We start from the raw sequence: 25,101 nt of genomic DNA, 5'->3' as shown, positions 1-25,101 counted from the left end.
GAAAAATAATATGAAACAAATTATAGCTTCGGTGTTTTTCAACATATAACCTCCAACGCTTGGAAATAACATTTTTCAATTAGTTCTGAATTTCGAATTTAATTTTATCAAAATCGGACGACTATATCATATAGCTGCCATAGGAACGGTCGTAAAATTGGTGGAAAAATAATATGAAACAAATTATAGCTTCGGTGTTTTTCAACATATAACCTCCAACGCTTGAAAATAACATTTTTTAATTAGTTCTGAATTTCGAATTTAATTTTATCAAAATCGGACGACTATATCATATAGCTGCCATAGGAACGATCGGAAAATTGGTAGGAAAATAATATGAAACAAATTATAGCTTCGGTGTTTTTTAACATATAACCTCCTTCGCTTGGAAATAACATTTTTTAATTAGTTCTGAATTTCGAATTTAATTTTATCAAAATCGGACGACTATATCATATAGCTGCCATAGGAACGATCGGAAAATTGGTAGGAAAATAATATGAAACAAATTATAGCTTCGGTGTTTTTTGACAAATTATCTTATACTATTGGGAATATAATTTTTTGTTTTTTTTAAATTTAATAATTATAGCTGCAAGGGTATATAAGCTTCGGCTTGCCGAAGCTAACTTCCTTTCTTGTTATTTTTATGTTTATTCTCCTATTGCTAAGGAAGTTCATTACATATCTGAGACTTCTAGAACCTATTTGCATCTGATCAGTTCATATACTATCGTATGGATTCCAATTTTGTCGTACGTTTTTTTGAAGTCCAAGCTTATTATCGAAAGATGTCTTCTTGTCTATAAGGCGGCGTTAGTCTGATGATCTAGAAGTGCCTTCGGCTATTAATGCAAATGAGTATGCGTATTATGAGCGTATGAGCAACGAATGCTTTTGTTCGTTTCGAGCGGTCAGTAAGGGACCGATTCGACTGTTCCGGTCAACCAAAAACCCGAGACCGAGAGCGCGAACGAAACGAAAAAAGGGTTGATGCTCAGACCCTGAGCTAGTCAGTCTCAATTTTTGGAGTCTTTTAACTGACCAGCCGTTTAGGAAAAAAGCCTTTTGAAGTTGACGGCTATCGAGGAGTTTGCAATTGTTAGCAAACTACCACATTTTATCGATGACCTTCGCCATGCATGGGTTTAAGGATATGGGGCGGTATGAACTTACTGCTGTCTTTAATTTTGGTTTGTAAATGGGCTTGACTGTGCTGTTTTTAAATTGTTGAGATATGTGCCTGTTAAGGATATAGCTGTATAGGTTAATAAGTCTTTGAGTTACAGGGTATGATAGCTTTTTCCAACATTGGGTATGATGTTCTATCTCGTGGGCAACCGACACATTTTAGACAGACAGTGTGAGCGTGGTAACTTTTTTTTGAGTCAATCGATAGGTATTGACGAAACCAATACATTTATTTTGGAATTTTTTCTATGAGCGCCACAATTTTATTTGATTTTTTGGCCGTTACTCTCATAAAATGTTTTTCTAAAAAAAATAGCCAAAAATGTACTTTTTTGGGTTAATTTGTCTAAAATAACAAATTTTCTTATTGTTCATGGCGAATTTTTCCGAGCATATGCTATTAAAATTTTCTCTTATTTAGGGCAAGTCACCATATTTGGTGAAACAAAAAGTCATCAATTATGATCCTAAATAGCAGTTTACCAATATGCGTTGAGCGGCCGAATAATAACCTTGCCTTCTCACCCTCTCAAATTATAAAAAAAGGGATACTAAGTCAAATAATCCTTAAAAAAAATTCCAGGAAAAGTACCCCGCAGAAAATGTTTGTCGAGAATCAGCAAACATATCCAAACACTTTTTTTTATAAAAATGTGTTTTAATTTTCCCTTGTTTTTTAAGGCGCTTTACCTTTGAAACAAAAAAAACACAATACATTTACTATTAAAATAGGAAAGTCCCCGTAATTTCAAGAAATATCGCCGTTAATCTCTAACACTTTATTCATATGTTAAGAGTATTTACCTTTGAAAACAGAAAAATCGTCCTAGATTTTAGAAAATTCACCCCTAGACTAAGGAAATATCGCCCTAAATGTAAGACCAATACATGCCTATTCTTAGAAAATGTTGCCCTTATTTTGTTAGCCAGTCGCCATTGACCCCTTTTAACATTTCTATGAGTTTAATATGTATCGCACTAATTTGAAAAATTCTTGTCTGAAATCATGTTTCTATAAGTTAAGGACAATTTACAGTATTTTTATTCCTGTTACTCATAGAGTAAAAGGGTATAACAGGTTCGTTTTTTCTCCCAATATATTTAGATACCTCATTGCGGACTCCGATGGGATTTTTTTTACCAGACAAAAAAATAAAAAGCGTCTGCGGCAGAGTGGGACTTCCTACGTGAACATCCTGTGATCCTCGCAAAGAAAGTAAGTTCTGGCCAGAGGAATTTGGATACGTTGTACTAATATAAGTATCTTTCAAGCAGAACCACCAGAACGATTTCCGACGAGCTCTTCATTTGGGAACCACAGGAATCCATCTCTCCCAGATACTGGGCAGCTAAAGCGGAGATGGAGGACGCGGCTTCTATAGGGAAAAGGAAATAAGGTCGCTCGCTAAGGGGCAGCTGGAGGAGCCATCAGCAGCCATTGCCAGGATGCTGGACGAGTTCATGTATCATCAGGCGGAACAACCCCGTTCCCAATCCGGCTTCCACTTCCTCAAGGTCCAATATGCCTGTTGGGATTCGGAGCTGGACTACAGATATCGCGGGAAAGATGGCGAAGCATCCGTAGGACGAGAAGGAAGCTTTAAACTACTAATTTACATTACGTTACATTACATTACGTTGAACATTCCATTTCTTTTTATTTAAATTTCTTTGTGCACAGACTTTTATTTTTCAAATTGCTCCAATTGATTTGATTTTCGATTGGCAACAAACGGGTGAATTTTGAGAACTTCGGTCGCACTACAAAGAATAAGATTTAAAGACTAGTGAAACTTGTGGCCTATCTGAGTACCAGGCTTTAATCATTTTACAATGGTAATGGTTTCTCTTTATTTAAATACAAGTATTTAACGAAAAATTTAAAAAGGCGTTTAATTGAACATTAAATTGAACGAAAATGTACGAATAAATCTAGTCCGGTGGAAAACTAATAAAAATAATAAAACTTAAAACAAGATATCCGTGCGTGTGTGTGTATTTATGAATTTTTAGCTGACGGGGGAAACAAGACACGTTTAAATACAAATTCTTTTTAATACCCATTAACATGGACATGGCTAGATCGACTCATCTAGTGATGCAGATCAAGAATATATATACTTTATAGGTTCGGAAACGTCTTATTCATTGCGTTGCAATCTGACTGAAATCATTATACCCTCTGCAAGGGTATGCAAATTATTAAAAAATAGTTAAAATGCAGAATTATTCTCAAAGATTTTATTAGTTTATGTTGATATATATATCAGCAACTAAAAAAAGTTGTACAATTTTTTAGAACAAGTACTCTACAAGTAATAAAGAACCCAAGTGCAGGTGTCGGTGCTATTATTTTGACCGCAGCTGTACATACGGCATCGATGGGTAACCATTCTGCTTATCATGCAGTCACCTTATTTGCAATATGATCATTTTTGATCACGCCGCCAAATGAACAAGAAAAAACCAAACTGTCGAAGTCGAGACTAAATCTACAGCAGCAGGTTGCAGCTTACATAAAGCAAGTGCCATAAGTAACAAAAACCAAAATAAAGAAAAAGCTGAAAAATGTGTGAAAAAGGGGAAAAGCCAGTTATGAAGTTGCACGCCAGGAGTTTTTTGTGCAATTGCTGAAATATTTTTCCATTTTTCGGGCTTTGGTTTCTTTTGCCTCCCGTATTTTTTTTAACAATTGCGTAAAATATTTTTAACTGCCCTTTCGAGCCGATGAAGTCGAGACTACTTTTGTCTTTAACATTTTTTTCTGTCTGATACTTATCGTTGGCTTACTTTTTTCTTTACTATGTGTATTATCTGGCTGATGATTGATAAAACTGTTTTGGTGGATTTGGTTGCTGTTAAAAACCTTTTTTTTTTTGGTGCAGCCTCTGATTTTTTTAAGATTTATAATTCCACACACACCCAAAATTTTTACAACATCACTAGCCTAGAAGATTATTTTGACCATTGGTGGGAATTTGCAATTGTCCCAAAACCATAATATAAATAAACAAATAAATAAATTTCGACCCTACAGAATCAAAAGCCAGATTGACAAATCGTTCACATCTCGAGAACTATAATAGCCATAGAGTTCAAGTTAAATACAATATGGGACCTCGAACTTAAACAAGAAAGGATGGCATAGCCAAGTAGGATGATGGTGGTTCCTGAGAAGTTGAACCCCTCACAAAAAATAAGACTACAAAATTTTAAATGTATAACTTTTTAATGTTTTTTTCGTGCCTAAGGGTATAACATGAAACTCCTTACGTTGGTCAATACTGAAATTCAAATTTCAGGTGCAATTCTGTTATCGGCCTAACAATACAAAGCTATTACAAATAAAATTAAACTTATTTTACCATGGGTTTTGTCCTAGTATGGCTTGCTTTGTTTGCATGGACGGTAACTTTAAAGTGGTGTACATTTCGGCAAGTGGTTGGATTTTTTTCGAGTTTGTACGATGTCAACATACGTCTTACAGGTACTATGTTGTTAAGAAACTCCATATATTCAAAGCTTGTCGAGGTATAGCTCACAATATACTCAATGTAGTATATTCTAATCTCGGAATCTATCAATGATAGATTTGGATTTCAGGTGGAAACGGACAGATGAACATGTCTAGATCGACTCGTCTAGTGATGCTGATCAAGAACATATATACTTTATGGGGTCGGAAACGTATTCTCCTCTGCGTTGCAAGCTGCTGACTGAAATCATTCTACCCTCTGCAATCTTATAGCGAGACCCTCGACTATAGCGTTCTCTCTTCAGTAATTTGCGATTTTTTTATTTCCCCTTTTGTGGCTTTTGTTGTGGCTGTTGTTGCTTTCACATAATTCGAGTTGAACGCTCTATTTAAGACACTTTACAGGCAAATACCTTCAAGTAGTTGTTGTCTGCTTTGCGCGCCAAAAAGTGATCAAATCATTTAATTGCACCCTGAAATGTTGGCCGCTTCTTCGTTCGGTATACTTTATATAGCCCATAACTTTTTGTTAATAGATATGTTACCTTTCTTAGGAGCTGCTGCCGCCGTAAGGCATTCACAATGCAACCGTTACACGCTTATACCATTTACAAAAGAAACATTTATATATATTTCTTTACCATCCCAGAAATACTTTAGCGCGTGTTCAATTATGCAACCTGCCTAAACAATTGTATAAAAACCAAAGTCGAAAAAAGATTATCCGGTCACGTTTCTCTCGGCAAGTGCCAAATAAAAACAAACGCATTTTTTAAGTTCAAACCAAGGCAACATTATTGAATTTATATTTTACGCGATTTCAATAAACACAAAGAACACCTTTATACAACAACAGTGGCGGAGATCAAGTTTTCAACATTTGGTTTTGTGTTTAGAATCATCAACAGAAAAAACTAATCTATTAAAAAATGTTCAACCATCTATGTGCTTAGGTTATTCCAGCGCTCGGCAGCGTTCCATAAAGCGGGCATAGGCAATAGCTCTGCTCTGCCTCCGCCAGCACACGTCCAACGTCGGACAGCAGTCACACATCGATAGCCCAGTCGTAAGTTCGGGAACGCATTCCAAAAAAATCGGTCTAGGTCAAATTTTTTTTACGACACACATGAAAATTTTTCAAGGCAAATTTGCGTGCTAGGTGCGTTGCATTGCGGCGCCGTCTGGACGTGTTTTAATATAGTGCATCAGGATGCATGCCCAAACGAAAAGCCGGGAACGCATCCCGAAAAAAATTGTTTTAGGACGCATTTTTTACGAAAGCGAAACGCATGATCATTTTCCAAGGCAAATGTGCGAGCATTGCACCTTAGAACGCGCGGTTTTTCTTGTCTCTTGAATTTCTTGTCAGTTGCATTTTTAATTCTGAAAAGAGAAGTTCATGTCACGTTTTTTAAAAAGTGTTGTTGCTTTCCGCCATCAATTTTACATTAATATTTTCAAAGGTCAAGGTTCATTATTAACACATTAGAGTAAAAGTGTAAAACGTTACCGCAAAGGCATTTATTACAAATAACAAATTACATGTGTACAATTTACATAAATATGAAAAATAAATAAATAAAGTAAAATAACAATTATTTGTACATACATGTATGTATGTTAGGGTGGTCCACATTTGTATTTGCACAATTATTATTTGTATGTAAATTGTACATACAACAGTGTAATTGTGCCAAAATAAATAAATTGTATACTCGTAATATACATGAACATGTATATAAATATAAAATATTCAGTTTGCTTTATATCTTTCAGAATCGCAAAAAAAGGATGGGTACACCAAGGACTGGACTGCGTAAAGGATAAAAGGACAAAATAATACATTTTGTGAAGTAAAACGCGAACAAAAAAAAAGCAAACTCCGAATGAGGAAGCAGCAAATTCCCGTACAGAAGGAGAGCGATTCCAATTAAAAACAAGGAAGAACGCTATAGTCGAGTACCTCGACAATCAGATACCCGTTACTCAGCTAAATGGAGATATGCAAGCAGCAAAGCGAGATTAAAATGCGCCACCTACCGGCGGTAAACAGATTTAAGCGTTATGGGCGTTAGAGTGGGCGTGGTATTGATGAGAACAATACATTTAAGTTAAATTTAAATTTAAATTTTTATTCTAGCATCAAAACTGTAGGAGCCACAGTTTTGGGCGGTTTGTGGGCGTTAGAGTGGGCGTGGTACTCAAACTTGCGCTGCGGAAGAAGCTCAGGAATCTGCACGCCAAATCTCAATAGCCCAGCTCTTATAATTTCCGAGATCTTAGCGTTCATCCGGATAGACAGACGGACAGACGGACATGGCCAGATCGACTCGGCTAGTGATCCTGATCAAGAATATATATACTTTATGGGGTCGGAAACGCTTCCTTCTGCCTGTTACATACTTTCCGCCGAATCTAGTATACCCTTTTACTCTACGAGTAACGGGTATAATTATTTGTGTTCTTAAATATGGAAATAAAAAAATTTTGATAATAAAATCCTCTTTTATGTATTCCTCGAGGGTACAGTTTACAGGCGCATTCTAAACAAATGCGTTTAGAATCCATTTATTTCATACATATAGGTGCATTCCTGGGTACAGTTTACAGGCGCTTTCTGAATAAATGTGTACCAGAATGTGTTTAGTTGGTGCATAAAGGCGCATTCCAAATACAGTGACGAACTTAAGTCTTGGCACACTTAGTATCTTGAACTGTAAGTGTGTAATAAAATTCAACAAAATTATTTTGGATAATGGGAATATTTAACAACCAAATTAATTTTGTTTCATTGAATTATCTCTTAAAACTAAACTTTTAAAATTAAACAAGGAAGAACGCTATAGTCGAGTACCTCGACTATCAGATACCCGTTACTCAAAGGGAAATGGAGATATGCAAGCAGCAAAGCGAGATTAAAATGCGCCACCTACCGGCGGTAGACATATTTAAGCGTTATGGGCGTTAGAGTGGACGTGGCAAATTTATTTTTGGATCAATCGATAGGTATTGATGACACCAATACATTTCAGTTAAAATTTTTTATCTAGCATGCAAATTGTGGGCGTCACAGGCTTTCGCGGTTTGTGGGCGTTTAAGTGGTTTATCTAGCATCAAAACTGTAGGAGTTACAGTTTTGGGCGGTTTGTGGGCGTCAGAGTGGGCGTGGCAGTCTACTGAAACAAACTTGCGCTGCGTAGGAAGCTCAGGAATCTGCACGCCAAATCTCAATAGCCTAGCTCCCATAGTTTCCGAGATCTCAGCGTTCATCCGGACAGACGGACAGACGGTCAGACGGACAGACGGACAGACGGACATGGCTAGATCGACTCGGCTAGTGATCCTGATCAAGAATATATATACTTTATGGGGTCGGAAACGCTTCCTTCTGCCTGTTACATACTTTCCGACGAATCTAGTATACCCTTTTACTCTACGAGTAACGGGTATAAAAACCAAAAAAAAAAACTGATTTAGCTGCACAAAAGTCTTGGCACACTTGTGTTTTTGATAACTATTTCGTTAAAACGTAGCCTATTTGGTTGATTTTTTTTGCCAAGACCGCTTTGTCTCTATATCCTAAGTGGTATAATGCTCAATTAGTATCATAAAATCGATTTAGTACCTTAAATTACACCAAAAATGGTTATATATAAAAATACAATAAATAAATACCTTTATCTCTGCGAAAAATAATATTTTATTATCAGGGTCAGTTTTATACTAACATTTGTGAACGGGTGCCCGAAGCCGATTTTATCGTTGGGAGCCTTTTTCGGCGTTCTAAAGGACAAAAATGCATGGCTCACAGGACGGTACAAAGCTTTGAGTGGCCAGAGAGGCGAAAGGATCACATAATAGGATAATGACAGCCCTCAGATCTACTCAGCACTGATCTAAGTTTAGGGTAGGAAGGTCTTTGGCAAGGATATTTACCCAGTAGCCTTCCGAAAGGCCAAGTCAATTGCTAAGTACAAGTTTTTTGCAACTAGAAAAAAACCAAAAAAAGGATTACTACAACTTTTGGCGTGTAGATGGGTATTGATAATAAGAACACAATCTCATTTAAATTTTTCCAAAATGTTACTGTGAGCGCTAGACGGGTTCTAATGTAGTTTGTGGGCGTTAGAGTGGCCGTGACACCGTGCTGAAACAAACTTTCGCTGCACAAGAAGCTCAAGAATCTATATGGCATATCTTGAATTTCTTTCATTTATAGTTTCCGAGACCTCAGCGTTCACACGGACGGACAGACAGACGGACATGGCTATATATATATACTTTATAGGGTTGGAAACGCCTCCTTGTACCTGTTAAATAATTTCCGACGAATCTTGTATACCATTTTACTCTACGACTAACAGATATAAATAGTGGTTATATTCATAATAGCTATGAAATATATTCTAAGTAACAATATAAAAAAAGTTTAGAGAGAGAACAAGAACTCAAACCAAAGGAAAAATTTAAAATTTTTAACTTTTTCTTACATTTTCTTAGTCATTTTCCACCTTGTGTTTTCGCGTGAAATCACTCTCAATAATTTGTATACCCTTGCAGAGGGTAGATTGATTCAGTCAGATGTTGCAACGCAGTGAAGAACACGCTTCCGACCCCGTAAAGTATATATATTCTTGATCAGCATGACTAGACGAGTCGATCTCCGTCTGTCCGTCTGTCCATCCGTTTCTACGCAAACTAGTCTCTCAGTTTTAAAGCTATCGGGCTGAAACTTTCCCAAAAGTCTTATACCTTTTGCAGGTAGTATATAAGTCGGAACCAGCCGGATCGGACAACTATATCTTATAGCTCCCATAGGAATAATCGGAAAAAATTTTAAAAAAATTATATCTTTGGTGTTTTTTAGCATATAACCTCCCAAGCTTAGAAAAAACATTTTTAATTAGTTTTGAATTTTGAATTAAATTTTATCAAAACCGGACGGCAATATCATATAGCTGCTATAGGAACGATCGAAAAATTGAAAATAAATTGAAACAAATTATAGCTTTGGTGTTTTTTGACATATTAACTTCTACTCCTGGGAATATCATTCTTTAAATATTTCAGAATTTCGAATAAAATTTAAATAAAATCGAACGACATTATCATATAGATTAATGCCAAAATAATACATAGGACGGTATATTTTGTTTTCGGTAAACGTTTCGGTAAATGGAACAATATCTTACAATTTTTATACTTAGTTTTCCAAAAACTGGAAAGCTCTCTACAAACAATGCTCCCAAGGGAACTACCTGCTAGGGTATAAAAACTTCGGCGTGCCAAGTAAACTTCTTTCTTGTTTCCTATCATAAGTTGCATACAGCTGCAAGTGAAGAGCGAACTAAAATTTAAACTGAACGGCGGTGGGCAGTACGAAGATGCTGGCTGAAAGTTCAATATTCGAAAGTGAGTTGTTGTTGCTGCGCCTGCTGCCCTCTCATTACCGTTTGTTGTTGGATGTCGGCACTTCTTTAAACGCAGATTTACGCGAACAGGTTGTGAAGCCGTCGAAATCAGTGATGCCTTTTTAGTAGGTTTTCCCGCCGAGTTTGGCTATTGATATGAATTGCAATGAAAAAACTGCACTCATAAGCAGAGAGAACGCTATGGTCGAGTGTCTCGACTATCAGATACCTGGTACTCGGCGAAGCAACTTTAAAACCAGAAATAGCGCTAAGTCTGTTGACCAATCGTAAAAAAAATATAGTCTTCAGCTTTTCCCACTGACTTAGCCGTTTCTTTTTGGGTTTATGCTATGCATCACCAATCGACGCACCAACAACAACAAGCTGGCATACCAAAATGTTAAAGCTCCGTAGTGCTAGCTTTTTGGGCAGCGGTTGAAAGCGCGCGAGGCGATCAACTTGAGTTCAGTCAGCAACGAACGCGCCGCAGAGCAGCACGCACGCGCATTCTCTCCGCACTCTCTTCTTACTTTCTTCTCCGTTCGGGTAACGGTACTGTGTGTGGAACGCCGAGTAATAGATCGCTTTCTCGTCGGGCTTGATTATTTTAAGGCTCATCGATCGCTTAATGTATTTTTTTGTTGTTGAGTGTTAAAGTGAAATGGAATTTGTTGCATTTTAATTGCACGTAGCACGCTGCCGTCGAAAACAACAGCAAAATTATCGGGCAGATTTAATTTGACCCGAGAGCAACAATTACGACAACAAACCTGAAGATCAGTCGGAGGATATATCTCATAAACAGCCAATAATACATAAATACTATAAAGGCCACGTACGCCGCTTTAATTAGCGTAAGTTTGCACATTTCTCTGCAGAGAAAATGTAAGAAAAGTAAGAGTGGCGAATGCAAAAAGACAACAATAATGAATTACAAATGACATTACGTGCAAAGGCCAGGGTCCCGCAACCTGTAGATAGTAAGATTAACCAAATCAGTAGTGAATTTAGTCCAAATTATAAAGGTCTTGGGAATCGTATGTAGCGCCGCCTCTTAAACAGCAATGAAATAAGTAATTGCATAGAGGAGAGGCTTATAGTTTGGGTTGGCCTGTGACATGGGACAATACATTTCTTCCAATATTTCCGCTAAAAAAGTTTTATACTCGTAGAGTAAAAGGGCATACTAGATTCGTCGGAAAGTATGGAAGAGTTTCCGACCCCATAAAGTATATATATATTCTCGATCAGGATCACTAGCCGAGTCGATCTAGCCATGTCCGTCCGTTCGTCTGTGCGTCCGTCCGTATGAACGCTGAGATTTTTGATCATAAAGCTGATCATGTAGATTCTTGAGCTTCTTGCGCAGCGCAAGTTTATTTCAGCAGGATGTCACGACCACTCTAACGCCCACAAAAGCCTATAACGCTATAACCCGCCAGCACCCACATTTTTAAATATTTTTGAATAATGTAAGTTAGGTTTTGTTTTATTAAAATCGAACAATTCATTAAAAAGTTATAGCCCAGTAATAGTCAATATTTGGCAAATTCAATAAAGATTGCACAGCACATGCAGCAAATCTGCTGTTTTCACTAACACGCCACCAAGCCGCTAGGGGCGCTATGGGCTAGTTGGTGTTATGGGCTAGGTGGCGCGTGCCACAAGCAAGCATATCTCCATCCCTCTCGCACTCTCTTAAGCGGAGTAACGGGTATATGATTGTCTATGGCATCGAGAGCGTTCTCTCTTGGTATACCTATTACTCGTAGAGTAAAAGGGTATACTAGATTCGTCGGAAAGTATGTAACAGGCAGAAGAAAGCGTTTCCGATCCCATAAAGTATATATATTCTTGATCAGGATCACTAACCGAGTCGATCTAGCCATGTCCGTCTGTCCGTCTGTCTGTCCGGATGAACGCTGAGATCTCGGAAACTATAAGAGCTAGGCTATTGAGATTTGGCGTGCACATTCCTGAGCTTCTTACGCAGCGCAAGTTTGTTTCAGCAGAGTGCCACGCCCACTCTAACGCCCACAAAACGCCCAAAACTGTGGCTCCTACAGTTTTGATGCTTCTCATCAGAACCTATAAATTGATCCAAAAAATAGTTTGCCACGCCCACTTTAACGCCCACAAACCGCCCAATCCTGTGACGCCCACAATTTTCATGCTAGATAACAAATTCTAACTGAAATGTATTGGTCTCGTCAATACCTATCGATTGATCCAAAGCCCACTCTAACGCCCATAACGCTTAAATCTGTCTACCGCCGGTAGGTGTCGCATTTTAATCTCGCTTTGCTGCTTACATATCTCCATTTATCTGAGTAACGGGTATCTGATAGTCGAGGTACTCGACTATAGCGTTCTTCCTTGTTTTACATTTGTATGTACTGATTTCTTATGACCAAATTTTTGGCGAAGGAGTTTTAACTAATGCTCAGTCTTGAGAAACCATTAAATTAAAATGATTATAAGCATGTGTTATTCACTCCTTAATTACTATATTAATTAATCATTAATTATACCTGTTACCCGTAGAGTTAAAGATTCGCAGGAAAGTATTTAACAGGTAACGTTTCCGAGCCTATAAAGTATATATATTCTTGACCAGGATCACTTGCCAAGTCGATCTAGCTATGTTCATCTGTTTGTCCGTCCGTATGACAGCAGATATCTCGGAAACTGTAAGAGCTTTACATTAGGGATTTGGCAGATTTTTGAGCTTCTTGCGGTGCGCAAGTTTGTTTCAACAGGATGCCACACCCACTCTAACGCCCACAAGCAAAATATATCTTGTAGATTGTAGCTCATGAAGCGGAAGTTTGTTTTAAAAGTTTGTGACGCCGAAAAAGTCTGCCTAGCGCCCACAGTTTAGAAGATCTTTTTGAATTGTTAACAAATTTCATTTCATTAAATATTCTTCGTTAATGTGTGTCTACATATGGATACATACATGCCAATTATCGTGCAAATCTGACTTTTTTAAGTTACTGCCCCATGCTAGGTGGCGTTCGCGTTTCATTTGTGCCCCGTGCCCAATGAAATTTCCTGCCATCTAGCAGCAAATAACTATGACCATATTTATTTTGAAATTGGTCAACAGATGTACGGGTATCAGGAGGTCGAGGAACTCGGCAATGGTGTTATATTTCATTTTTTCAAAATATAAATCTGGCTGATAAATGGTTTTTACAAATTAATGAGGAAATTGCGGAGAAAGCTAAACTTGTCCCAACCTACATACCTCTTCGCTATGCCGTTTGATACAAATAAGAATAAATCATACAATGCTTATAATACTTGTTACTGGTAGAGTAAATAGGTACATTTTAAAATTTGTTAAAAGTACAAGTGGGATTTTGTTCTTGTTATCAATACCCACATGTCAAAAATTGGATAATTTATCAAAAAGTTATAAGCAAATAATGATATCCATCTTGGATGAATATACATCTCCAAGTCCCTCGCACTCCCTTTAGCTGATTAACGGGTATCTAATAGTCGATGTCGTCGACTACAGCATTCTTTCCTGTTTTGATATCAGATTGATATGGTGTTTTTAATTCCACGGTGGTATTTTTGTATATCAAATTGATCTGAGCGAAAAATGTTTTACTTTTCTATAAGTTAATATACGTTTCATCAAATGACCGCAGCAAGTCAGTCAAAAAATATATTTGATAGCATACAAATTACCATAATTAGTCACAAATTAAAAATTCACAGTCATACTATTTTGTCGAAACCTTTTTGAAGTCACATTAGATAAGAAAATTATTCCAATTTCCAATAGTTACGGATTCATATCAACATTTATAATTGGTATGATTTTGTATCGTATTGATACGCAATCGTTTTGGTTTGATATGAACAAATTGATATGTTAAGATTGAGGAGACGATATTAGACGGGTGTTGTTCCGTTTTTTTTTTCTGTGTATGAACCATTGTACGTTTTCAAATGCGATCTTCACGAGCCTGTACCTCGGTAAGAGGAGTTTATTTTTTAATGTTTTTTGTCAATTTATTGGTTTTAAAGTAACTTGTTGACCTGAGCCAGAGCGCTCTTTAATACTTTAAATTCCTGGCGCAAAGTCGTTAAAAATCCAAACTAATTTACGTCGTCTGGGCTGTCCATTTTTCTCTTTTTACCAAGAAATTTAAAAAAATGCTCATAAATAGTTTGCATTTTGCGAATACAGTCCTATACGTTATAGTTTCATTTTAGGCGACAAGACCAATACTCTGAAAACTACTTTCGCTTTAAAATTTTTTTGTGTGGTTTATGGTTGCAATGGTTTGCAACGCAGATTTTTTTAAATCAAAACTATTTTTTAAAGAAGTGGGCCCAAACAAATCTACATATATTTACTTTTATTAAGAAGTTGTTTTGTTAATATCAAAATATCGATTGAAATATATCTTTTATCATATTACAAATGCTCTTATATGAAATTTCTCTATATATCTTATTTATGATCGGTAAAGTTTATCAAAACATTAAACGGCATAATACTTCAGCTTATTCGTTTTTTGTTGACGATATGGCAAGCTCCTCCCATCCAAAAAAAAACAAAACAAAAAGTTTAATGGTGATTTTTTTAAAATATGTGAAAATATTTCTCATGCTATTCAAATCATCAAATCAATTTTTATATCCGTTACTCGTAGAGTAAAAGGATTCGTCGGAAAGTATGTAACAGTTAGAAGGAAGCGTTTCCGATCCCGTAAAGTATATATATACTTGATTAGGATCACTAGCCGAGTCGATATAGCCAGGTCCGTCTGTCAGTCCGTTCGTATGAACGCTGAGATCTGGAAAAGTATAAAAGCTATAATGTTGGGATTTGGTACACAGATTCTTGAGCTGCTTGCGTAGCGAAAGTTGTTTCAGCAGGGTCCATACGCTAAAACGCGTCTAGCACCCACATTTTAAAATATTTTTGAAACATTTAATTGAGATGTTGTTTTGATTATCAGTGTCCAACTACAAGCCAAAAATTGTTAAATTCGAGCCATTCATTGAACCGTTCTAACCACATAAAATGTGCAGTCTTGGAAACAGACGCTTTTCTACTTGTGTATCTCAATTTCCCCTTGCACTCCTTGAGTGCTCCCAGTACACTTAGCTTAGTAACGGGTATCTGGAAGTCGATGGCATCGACTATAGCGTTATCTCCTGTTTTTTTTTTTCGTATAATTTCCCAATTAAAATCTGGGCAAGAGTAAAGTTTGTTTCCCTTTGGTATTGTCGAGTGTGGGTACTTACAAAATATGTCTTTGTATGCGTGACGTGTCGTGCCAAAAATATGGGCACGTGCCCATCCCTACTTGATAGCTAATTTCATCACCTACCATACTCGATTGGAATTTGCAGATTTGTTCATTGCACTTTGCATAATGCCACTTATTACAGTTATGGACACCCACGCGCAGTTATGAGTTTCAAAATCAGGTACACCCACCCCACTATATTTTCCGCACTCGCACTCGTACTTATGCGATAATTGCAGGAAATGCACCACACACGAAATGTTGCGTTCAGAGAAAGTTTTTCCTTGAAATGCACATATTGTAAATAATAAAAGCGAAGCGAAAAAAATTTCAAAGAGGCCAAAAAAGCAGCTGCCCACTGGCTAATTGAAAGTGAAAGGGGGAACCGGACTCAGTTGTCGAGATATGGGTATGCACTAACAGAAAATTTGGTAAAGCGTATCATATTTCCAGTAAATAACAAGGAAGAACGCAATAGTCGAGTGCCTCGACTATCAGATACCCGTTAGTCAGCTAAAAGGAGCAAATTGGAAATGGAGATATACAAGCAGCAAAGCAAGATTGTAAAGCGCCACCTACACGCAATTTCAATACATGGTAATGAGGGCGGCAGACAGATTTAAGCGTTATGGGCGTGCCAAATTTTTTTTATATTTTTTTATATATATTCTTGATCAGGATCACTAGCCGAGTCGATCTAGCCATGTCCGTCTGTCCGTCTGTCCGTCTGTCTGTCCGGATGAACGCTGAGATCTCGGAAACTATGAGAGCTAGGCTATTGAGATTTGGCGTACAGATTCCTGAGCTTCTTACGCAGCGCAAGTTTGTTTCAATAGACTGCCACGCCCACTCTAACGCCCACAAACCGCCCAAAACTGTAACTCCTACAGTTTTGATGCTAGATAGAAAATTGTAACTGAAATGTATTGTTCTCATCAATACCTATCGATTGACCTAAAAAAACGTTTGCCACGCCCACTTAAACGCCCACAAGCCGCGAAAACCTGTGACGCCCACAATTTGCATGCTAGATAAAAAATTTTAACTGAAATGTATTGGTGTCGTCAATACCTATCGATTGATCCAAAAATAAATTTGCCACGCCCATTCTAACGCCCATAACGCTTAAATCTGTCTACCGCCGGTAGGTGGCGCATTTTAATCTCGCTTTGCTGCTTGCATATCTCCATTTCCCTTTGAGTAACTGGTATCTGATAGTCGAGGTACTCGACTATAGCGTTCTTCCTTGTTTTTTTGTGATTACACTGTGCGACATTTTTAGGGTCAATGAATGAAACCGCAATTTGATCTTTACGTGAGTACTCATCGAAAGTAGCTAAAACTCACGTGGGTTCCTCTGGCTTAGCTTACGTTTACCTAAGATAGCGAGTTAACGTTGTAAATACCAGTTTTATTTATAGAGGGCATATCTTTTAAGCTAATTGAAATTTCAAACTCATGTCTTCACCGATTTTGTACGTATGAAGCCGAGAAACTAAAAAGCCAAAACACCCTTTCAAATAAGTGCACCTATTGTATTAAAAATTGAAAAAAGAATATCGTTAGACGGCCGTATTTCACGGGATGCAGCAATCTATTCACAAATAAGAAATTTTTTAACCAACTATTTCTCCTTCAAAGTAGATTGGCCGCCGATACTCGTGCATATGTATATACATTTTGTTTCGTATGCTTTCGTATGGTGTTTTAAATTGAACTGAAATCGCAAATACCAGTAGTGGTAGCCAACATTCTTTACACCTTGGTTTATTTCTGTTGATGCAAAAAGTGATAGCTCTGAAATTTCTTGCGTGTCTGTAAATAAAGTGTTTAATGTTTTATCAATACCCATCTACATGCTCCAAACAGGGTGTGTTGTGTTCGGGGAGAAGTATCTACAGGTAGAAGGATACGCTTCCGTCCCAATAAACTATACCTATGATGTTAGAATAAAAATGTTGACAGAAATGTATTGATCCCGTTGATACGAATCGATTGACCTAAAAACAAATTGCCACGCCCACTGTTGGAGTGCCCACAAACGCCCATAATGCTAAAATCTGTCAGCCGTCCACATTACTATGTATTGGAATTGCGTGTAGGTGGCGCTTTACAATCTCGCTTTGCTGCGTGTATATCTCCATCTCACTTTTGCTTCCTTCAGTTGAGTAAGGGGTATCTGATAGTCGAGGCACTGGACTATAGAGATCTTCCTTGTTTTGGCTGTAAACTAGTGTTATCGGCAGGTCCATCAAATTGTAAGTCTGGCCCGCCACTTTACTACTTCGCGATCGGACAAGTGTTTCGATTTTGAATTTATTTCGTTTCAATTCGTTTTAACTGCCGCCAATACGTTTTGTAGTCACTTTTTGGAATTTCATAATTGGCATGTTAGCCAGCTGGCCAGCTGCTATTATCCGCGTGCGTTGCTCTCGTTTTTGAGTGTTTTAGTGCGTAAGTCAATTTTTCAGCCACCAGCCATATTCCGCAAAACGCCCCGATTGATCCTTTCCATTTTTATCTGTAGTAACCTGGTGTTATCAATGTATTGAGTATGTCCGGGTCTAGCTTTAACAAAGAAAACAAGAAAGGAAGTTAGCTTCGGCAAGCCGAAGTTGGTATACCCTTGCAGTTATAATTATTAAATTTAAAAACACAAAAAATGATATTCCCAATAGTATAAGATAATATGTTAAAAAACACCAAAGCTATAATTTGTTTCATATTATTTTCCCACCGACTTTACGATCGTTCCTATGGCAGCTATATGATATAGTAATCCGATTTTGATAAAATTACATTCGAAATTCAGAACTAATTAAAAAATGTTATTTCCAAGCGTAGGAGGTTATATGTTAAAAAACACCGAAGCTATAATTTGTTTCATATTATTTTCCCACCAATTTTACGATCGTTCCTATGCCAGCTATATGATATAGTCGTCCGATTTTGATAAAATTAAATTCGAAATTCAGAATGAATTAAAAAATGTTATTTCCAATGAAAGGAGGTTATATGTTAAAAAACACCAAGGATATCATTTTTTTACATTTTTTTCCGATTATTCCTATGGGAGCTATAAGATATAGTTGTCCGATCCGGCTGGTTCCGACTTACATACTACCTGCAAAAGATATAAGACTTTTGGGAAAGTTTCAGCCCGATAGCTTTAAGACTGAGAGACTAGTTTGCGTAGAAACGGACGGACAGACGGACAGACGGACATGGCTAGATCGACTCGTCTAGTCATGCTGATCAAGAATATATATATTTTATGGGGTCGGAAACGTCTCCTTGACTGCGTTGCAAACTTCTGACTGAAATCATTATACCCTCTGCAAGGGTATAATATGAGGCTACTATATATGAACAAAAGTGAACGCTGAAGTCGAGTGCCTTGACATCAAATACTTGTTTTTCAGCTAATCAACTTTAAAACAAGAAACAGTGTTTTGTCTGTTGACCAATTTTAAAATAAAAATTCAGAGCATTTCTTTTGGCGCGGCACCTACCGGTGCCTTGCTGACTGCAAGGCCTTTTGCACTTATTAACTTCGAAATTTACAACTTTTTTAAATAGTAATCCGATTGATACACACAAAAAAATTGGTTGGTAAAATTGACCAATGCAAATAGTTTAGTAACTATAAAAAGTGGTACTTTACTATTTAAAATGGTTGTATATGTATTTGTTCTTGATATTTAATAGTTAACCACTATTAACATTGCAAATGTAAACAGTTAATTAACTATGGAAAATAGTTATCCAACGTAAAACCTTCCTCACAAAAGTATGCAACAAAAACATTAGAAATTTTTTCCACTGTGTTGTTTATAATTCCCTGCGCCACGTACACCTAGATTCCAAAGCCAATCTACTTGAAACATACATTCCCTAAAGTCTTCAACATTCCACATTAGCTGGAAGTCACTGCAAATTGAAAAATACTTTTTATACCCGTTACTCGTAGAGTTAAAGGGTATACTAGATTTGTCGGAAAGTATGTAACAGGCAGAAGGAAGCGTTTCCGACTAAAGTATATATATTCTTGATCAGGATCCATAGCCGAGTCGATCTAGCTATGTCCGTCTGTCTGTCTGTCCGCCTGTTTGTCCGTCCGGATGAACGCTGAGATCTCGGAAACTATAAGAGCTAGGTTATTGGGATATGGCATGCAGATTCCTGAGCTTCTTACGCAGCGCAAGTTTGATTCACCAGCGTGCCACGCCCACTCTAACGCCCACAAGCCGCCCAAAATTGTGGCGCCCACAGCTTTCATGCTAAGAAAAATCTTAGCTGAAATATATGTGTCTCGTCAATACATATCGATTGACCCAATATAACGTTCTTCCTTGTTTTTATAGTCGCCCTTGCGCAAGAGTAAATATTTGTGGGTAAAATTGACTATTTGATGGTTCGGAACCATTTTACTATTACTTGGTCAGTTTTACCAAACGATTTTACCTCTTAACAAGGTAAACATCTAGTGACGATCGCTCCTTTAACAAACAAAATCTCTGATATCAACTTTGTGACGAAAATGTATTATACCTACTAAATAAATACGCTTTCTAAATTTTTCTCATTCGACACCCTTTATCAAAATCATACAGCTAAACACGGGCAAATTGAATGGCAGCGTGCCGAATGTATGGGCCCTAAAATAACGTTTTGGGACAAACAAAATACAATTTTCATTTTAAGAAGTCCGCCAAAATCTTGTTATGCGTATAACTTTTGAACGGAGCGTTTGAGCGTCGGATTTTAACAAATGGAATAGAACTAGACGTCCCCACAGGATAAAATTTTCTACATTTTCATTTGTACACTCCTTGTGCGCTTCTTCACTACGTGGACTGCCGTCGACAGTGATTCGTGCGCATGTACCTGTGGTTACACAATTAACTGTCGTTATAGATAAGAACTGCGGGGGATGGGGAGTGTAGTCAATTTTAGTAGCTATAACTTATCTTTACCTTTTATCCAGATGTTCCATCCATTCGCCATAAAGCCCCAAGAATTTTTGCGTGATTTGAGTCGCTTCAATTCGACACGTGGAGTTGGCAATGAAGGCTTGAAGGAATGTCATCAGCATATGTGGCCAAGAGAGTACCCGGTTCCCTAGGGGACGGCAGGTTAGCGGTAAAAATTGTGTAAAAACCGGACCATGTACGTTACCCTGGAATACGCCAGCTCGAATGCATCTGATAGATGACCATTTGCCTCTCACATCTAACAATACATTTCGATCTAAAAGATACGATTTTAGGAGAAGATATTGTGCAGTTGGCGGAAGAGTTTTCAGCTTAAACAGCAGGCCTTGAGCCATTCACGATCAAAAGCTTGTGTGACATTAAGGAAGACTGCCGAACTGTACTGTTTATTTTCGAAGGCTTCAAGGATGTGCTGCGTTAGCCAATGGGCTTGCTGTGGGATACCAAGGTGATTTCTTAAGCCATCATTCTACTAAGAAATATTCTCTCGAATATTTTAGAGAAGATGGGCAGCAAACTAATTGACCGGTAGAAAGCAACAAGGTTTTCCTGTTTACCGTCGAAACCTGGAGCCTTACTGCGATACCACATTCGTATTTAAAGACAGACCTCTTACGGACTTACGTGAGGAAAAGGTTCGATTGCCGGGAAGGGTGCATTTAGAAATGGTAGGGTTTCATCGACGTCTTGTGATTTAGCAAGATTGAATGGCTGAAAGGAGCATATTGATGACGATATTTTTTTGGGTGTACATATGAGAGAGAGAAGCAAGGTAATGACACTCTAAAAATAGATTCCTATACAAAATGACGCCGCCTGTAGTCTTTTGTTGAGCCCTCCTTGAAATGTATCCAAAAAATACATTAAGTACTGAGCATACGAATAGAAGCCATTCGCCAAAATGAACAGCCCGGTACAGAAAATCGAAAAAACGAAGCATTGCTGGCTAAACACAATTTTGAAGGCTGCTCTTAACCCATTGTTGGCCAACAATGAAAAGCAGAAATGAAGAGAAAACAAAGCCGAAAAGATAAACAATGCAAAATTGTCATTTGGCCAGCGACTCGTCGATCGTGTGACTAAAATACTTTGACATCTGTCTGTTTGCAAATGCAACTCATGTGTGTGTTAACCTATTTTCTAGCAATCAGCCTTAACTTTAACTCGCAACCGGTATCCACATGATCATAACAAGGAAGAACGCTATAGTCGAGTACCTCGACTATCAGATACCCGTTACTCAGCTAAATGGAGATATGCAAGCAGCAAAGCGAGATTAAAATGCGCCACCTACCGGCGGTATACAGATTTAAGCGTTATGGGCGTTAGAGTGGGCGTGGCCAATTTTTTTTTGGATCAATCGATAGGTATCGACGAGACCAATACATTTCAGTTACAATTTTTTATCTAGCATGAAAATTGTGGGCGTCACAGGTTTTTGCGGTTTGTGGGCGTTAAAGTGGGCGTGGCAAACTTTTTTTTGAGTCAATCGATAGGTAATGACGAGACGAATACATTTCAGTTAAAATTTTTTATCTAGCATAAAAATTGTGGGCGTCACAGGTTTTCGCGGTTTGTGGGCGTTAAAGTGGGCGTGGCAAACTTTTTTTTAGGTCAATCGACAGGTATTGATGAGAACATTACATTTCAGTTAAAATTTTTATTCTAGCATCAAAACTGTAGGAGCCACAGTTTTGGGCGGTTTGTGGGCGTTAGAGTGGGCGTGGCAGTCTACTGAAACAAACTTGCGCTGCGTAAGAAGCTCAGGAATCTGCACGCCAAATCTCAATAGCCTAGCTCTCATAGTTTCCGAGATCTCAGCGTTCATCCGGACAGACGGACAGACGGACAGACGGACAGACGGACAGACGGACAGACGGACATGGCTAGATCGACTCGGCTAGTGATCCTGATCAAGAATATATATACTTTATGGGGTCGGAAACGCTTCCTTCTGCCTGTTACATACTTTCCGACGAATCTAGTATACCCTTTTACTCTACGAGTAACGGGTATAATTATTCTCATTCCAATTCATTTGTGTGTCTGAATGCCTGCATAAAATTATCTCTAGCGCATGTTGAGCCAAGAGACTTGAAGCTGAGAGTTAGGGCTGCATTCCAGATCTAAGATACCATATGCACACAGATACAGATAAAACGTTATAGTCAATGGCCTCGACTATTAGATACCCGTTACTCAGATAAGGGCAGTGCGAGAGGAATGGAGATATGCTTAAAGCAACTCAGCTTTTTTCACTAACACCTAGCGTCACCTAGCCTATAGCGCCACCTAGCACATAGCGCCAACTAGACTAGAGCGCCCCCAGCGGCTTGGTGGCGTATTAGTGAAAACAGCTGATTTGCTGCATGTGGGGCGCAATCTTGATTGAATTGCAAATTATTGATTATTATTTGGTAATAACTTTTTAATGACTGGTCCAATTTCAATAATTTTTAGCCTGTGGATGGTATTGTTAATAAGAACAAAATATCATTTAAATTTTTACAAAATATTAAAAACTTTATGGCCGCTAGGCGGGTTTTAGCGTTATGGTCGTTTGTGGGCGTAAGAATTCGTATGTCCGTATGGACTCTGAAACCCACCTTTTTCAATTTTTTGAAAAATTTAAACGCAATTTTGTTTTGATCGTCAATGTCCAACTACATGACAAAAAAATTCAATTCGGGCCATTCATTTAACAGCTATAAGCAAATATACTGTGCAATCTTGGAAACAGACGCTTTGCTACTTGTGTATCTATATTTCCCCTTGCACTCCTTGAGTTCTCCCAGTACACTTAGCTAAGAAACGGCTATCTGAGAGTCGATGGCATCGACTTTAGCGTTTTTCTTTATAGACTTACACACCCAAAAACAAATCGTCATCAACATGCCCCCATTTAGGTGTCAATGTGACACTATTGTGTGTCAAAAAATCTCTAATTTGAAAATAATCAGGACTATAGGATATATAAAAAGGATCACTTTGACACTTGGCAAAAGTTTTCTAAAAAAAAGCTTTTTTGTGACAAAAAAAATTTTTTTTTTATTTGAAATCTGAAAACTTTTTAAATTTAACTTTATTATTAAGGAAATGTTAGATATTATTCTTAAAAATCTTACAGCGTACTCTGCATCGGAGCGTACCTGAACCGGGGAGCTTTCGCATCAGAGACAGACACTTTACCCATTGGTTTATCGCACAACGTTTCCCGCGGGTGTTTAGTTCAAATGCCATGGTAACCGATACTTGAGCGCAGTTCGAAATTCGGACAATCAAAAAAAGCTGTTATCGGTATGGAAGTATCCACGGTTGTTGTCAAATGGTCAAGTACACCATTTGACAACAACCGTGGATACTACTTAAATCCCTACTTTCTAGGTCTTATAGTTTCCGAGATCTTAGCGTTCAAACGGAAGGACTTAGCAAGATCGACTCGGCTAGTGATCCTGATCAGGAATATACACACTTTATACGGTCGGAAACGCTTCTCTTTACCTCTTACATACTTTCCGACGTATATAGTATAGCTTTTTACTCTACGGGTAACGGGTATAAAAATTTTTAGTCTTTGGTTTTTGATGACAAACTTCTAAATGTTTTTCTCCTAATTAAAAAATATATAATACGAATTTTGCCTCATCAAGTTAATGTTGCATAGTTTAGGGCATTCAAGGTAAGCATGAAATGTTTCTCGCTCGATAACTGCCAAAAGGTAATTTTTATGACAAAAAATGTTGTAGACCAAAAGTTGAGAAATCTTAAGGGCTACATAGTTTGAAATTTAAAAAAAGTCTTTTGAACCAATTTTGAGAAAATAGGCAAACAGTGGTTTCAAAAAAAAAGTTTTCCCTATAACAAGGCCAGCGTGATTAGCATAATGAATTAGCCTTTCAGCGACATAACGCACGTATCTTTAGCATTAGTTACTTAGAATCTGTAAGCCTTTCAAATCTTTTTGTTTTTCCAAACAACATGCACATTCCTGAGCTTCTTATGCAGCGCAAGTTTGTTTCAGCAATTTGCCAAACCCACTCTAACGCCCACAAACCGCCCAAAACTGTGGCTCCTACAGTTTTGGTGCTAGAACTAAAATTTTAACTGAAATGTAATGTTCCCATCAATACCTATCGATTGACCCAAAAAAGTTTGCCACGCCCACCCTAACGTCCAAAAACCGCCCACAAACTTCAAAAAATCGTAAATATGAACGTGGATATCTCGGAAATTATCAAATTGGGATTTCAGATTTAGATTCCGTAGCCTTATACGCAGCGCAAGTTTGTTACGCGAATATGCCACGCCCACTCTAACGCCCACAAACCGCGAAAACCTGTGACGCTCACAATTTTTATGCTAGATAAAAAACTGAAATGTATTGGTCTCGTCAATACCTATCGATTGGTCAAAATAAAAAATTTGCCACGCCCAATCTAACGCCCATAACGCTTAAATCTGTATACCGCCGGTAGGTGGCGCATTTTAATCTCGCTTTGCTACTTGCATATCTCTATTTAGCTGAGTAACGGGTATCTGATAGTCGAGGTACTCAACTATAGAGTTCTTCCTTGTTCTATCTCGAGTTTAACACACCCGGGTCTCAAGAACCTAAAAGCCATTTTTTTGTAATTTCACTTTTACACTTTCGCAGCTCTTTCTCACGAACCAATTGAAATTTTTAAAGTCTTGCAATCCTTTTAGTTTGAGATACCTTCCGATTGCGTCTATAGATAGTAGCCGTCTTCGCA

General features: G+C 37.8%; 1 protein-coding gene across 1 annotated transcript in view; it reads left to right on the top strand.

Annotated features, from left to right (window-relative positions):
• The first annotated feature begins 10,543 nt into the window (after positions 1–10,543).
• LOC108005084 (uncharacterized) overlaps positions 10,544–25,101 on the top strand; it is a 52,006-nt gene continuing 37,448 nt past the window's right edge. Inside the window, exon 1 of the mRNA XM_017068251.4 lies at positions 10,544–10,931. The gene's annotated coding sequence lies outside the window, so the exon portion shown is untranslated. The remainder of the gene's footprint in view (positions 10,932–25,101) is intronic.

This window comes from Drosophila suzukii, chromosome X (assembly GCF_043229965.1).
Source record: "Drosophila suzukii chromosome X, CBGP_Dsuzu_IsoJpt1.0, whole genome shotgun sequence".
Lineage (NCBI taxonomy): Eukaryota > Metazoa > Arthropoda > Insecta > Diptera > Drosophilidae > Drosophila > Drosophila suzukii.
Note: the sequence above shows the minus strand (reverse complement) of the source record. Positions and strands in the feature narration are given on the sequence as shown.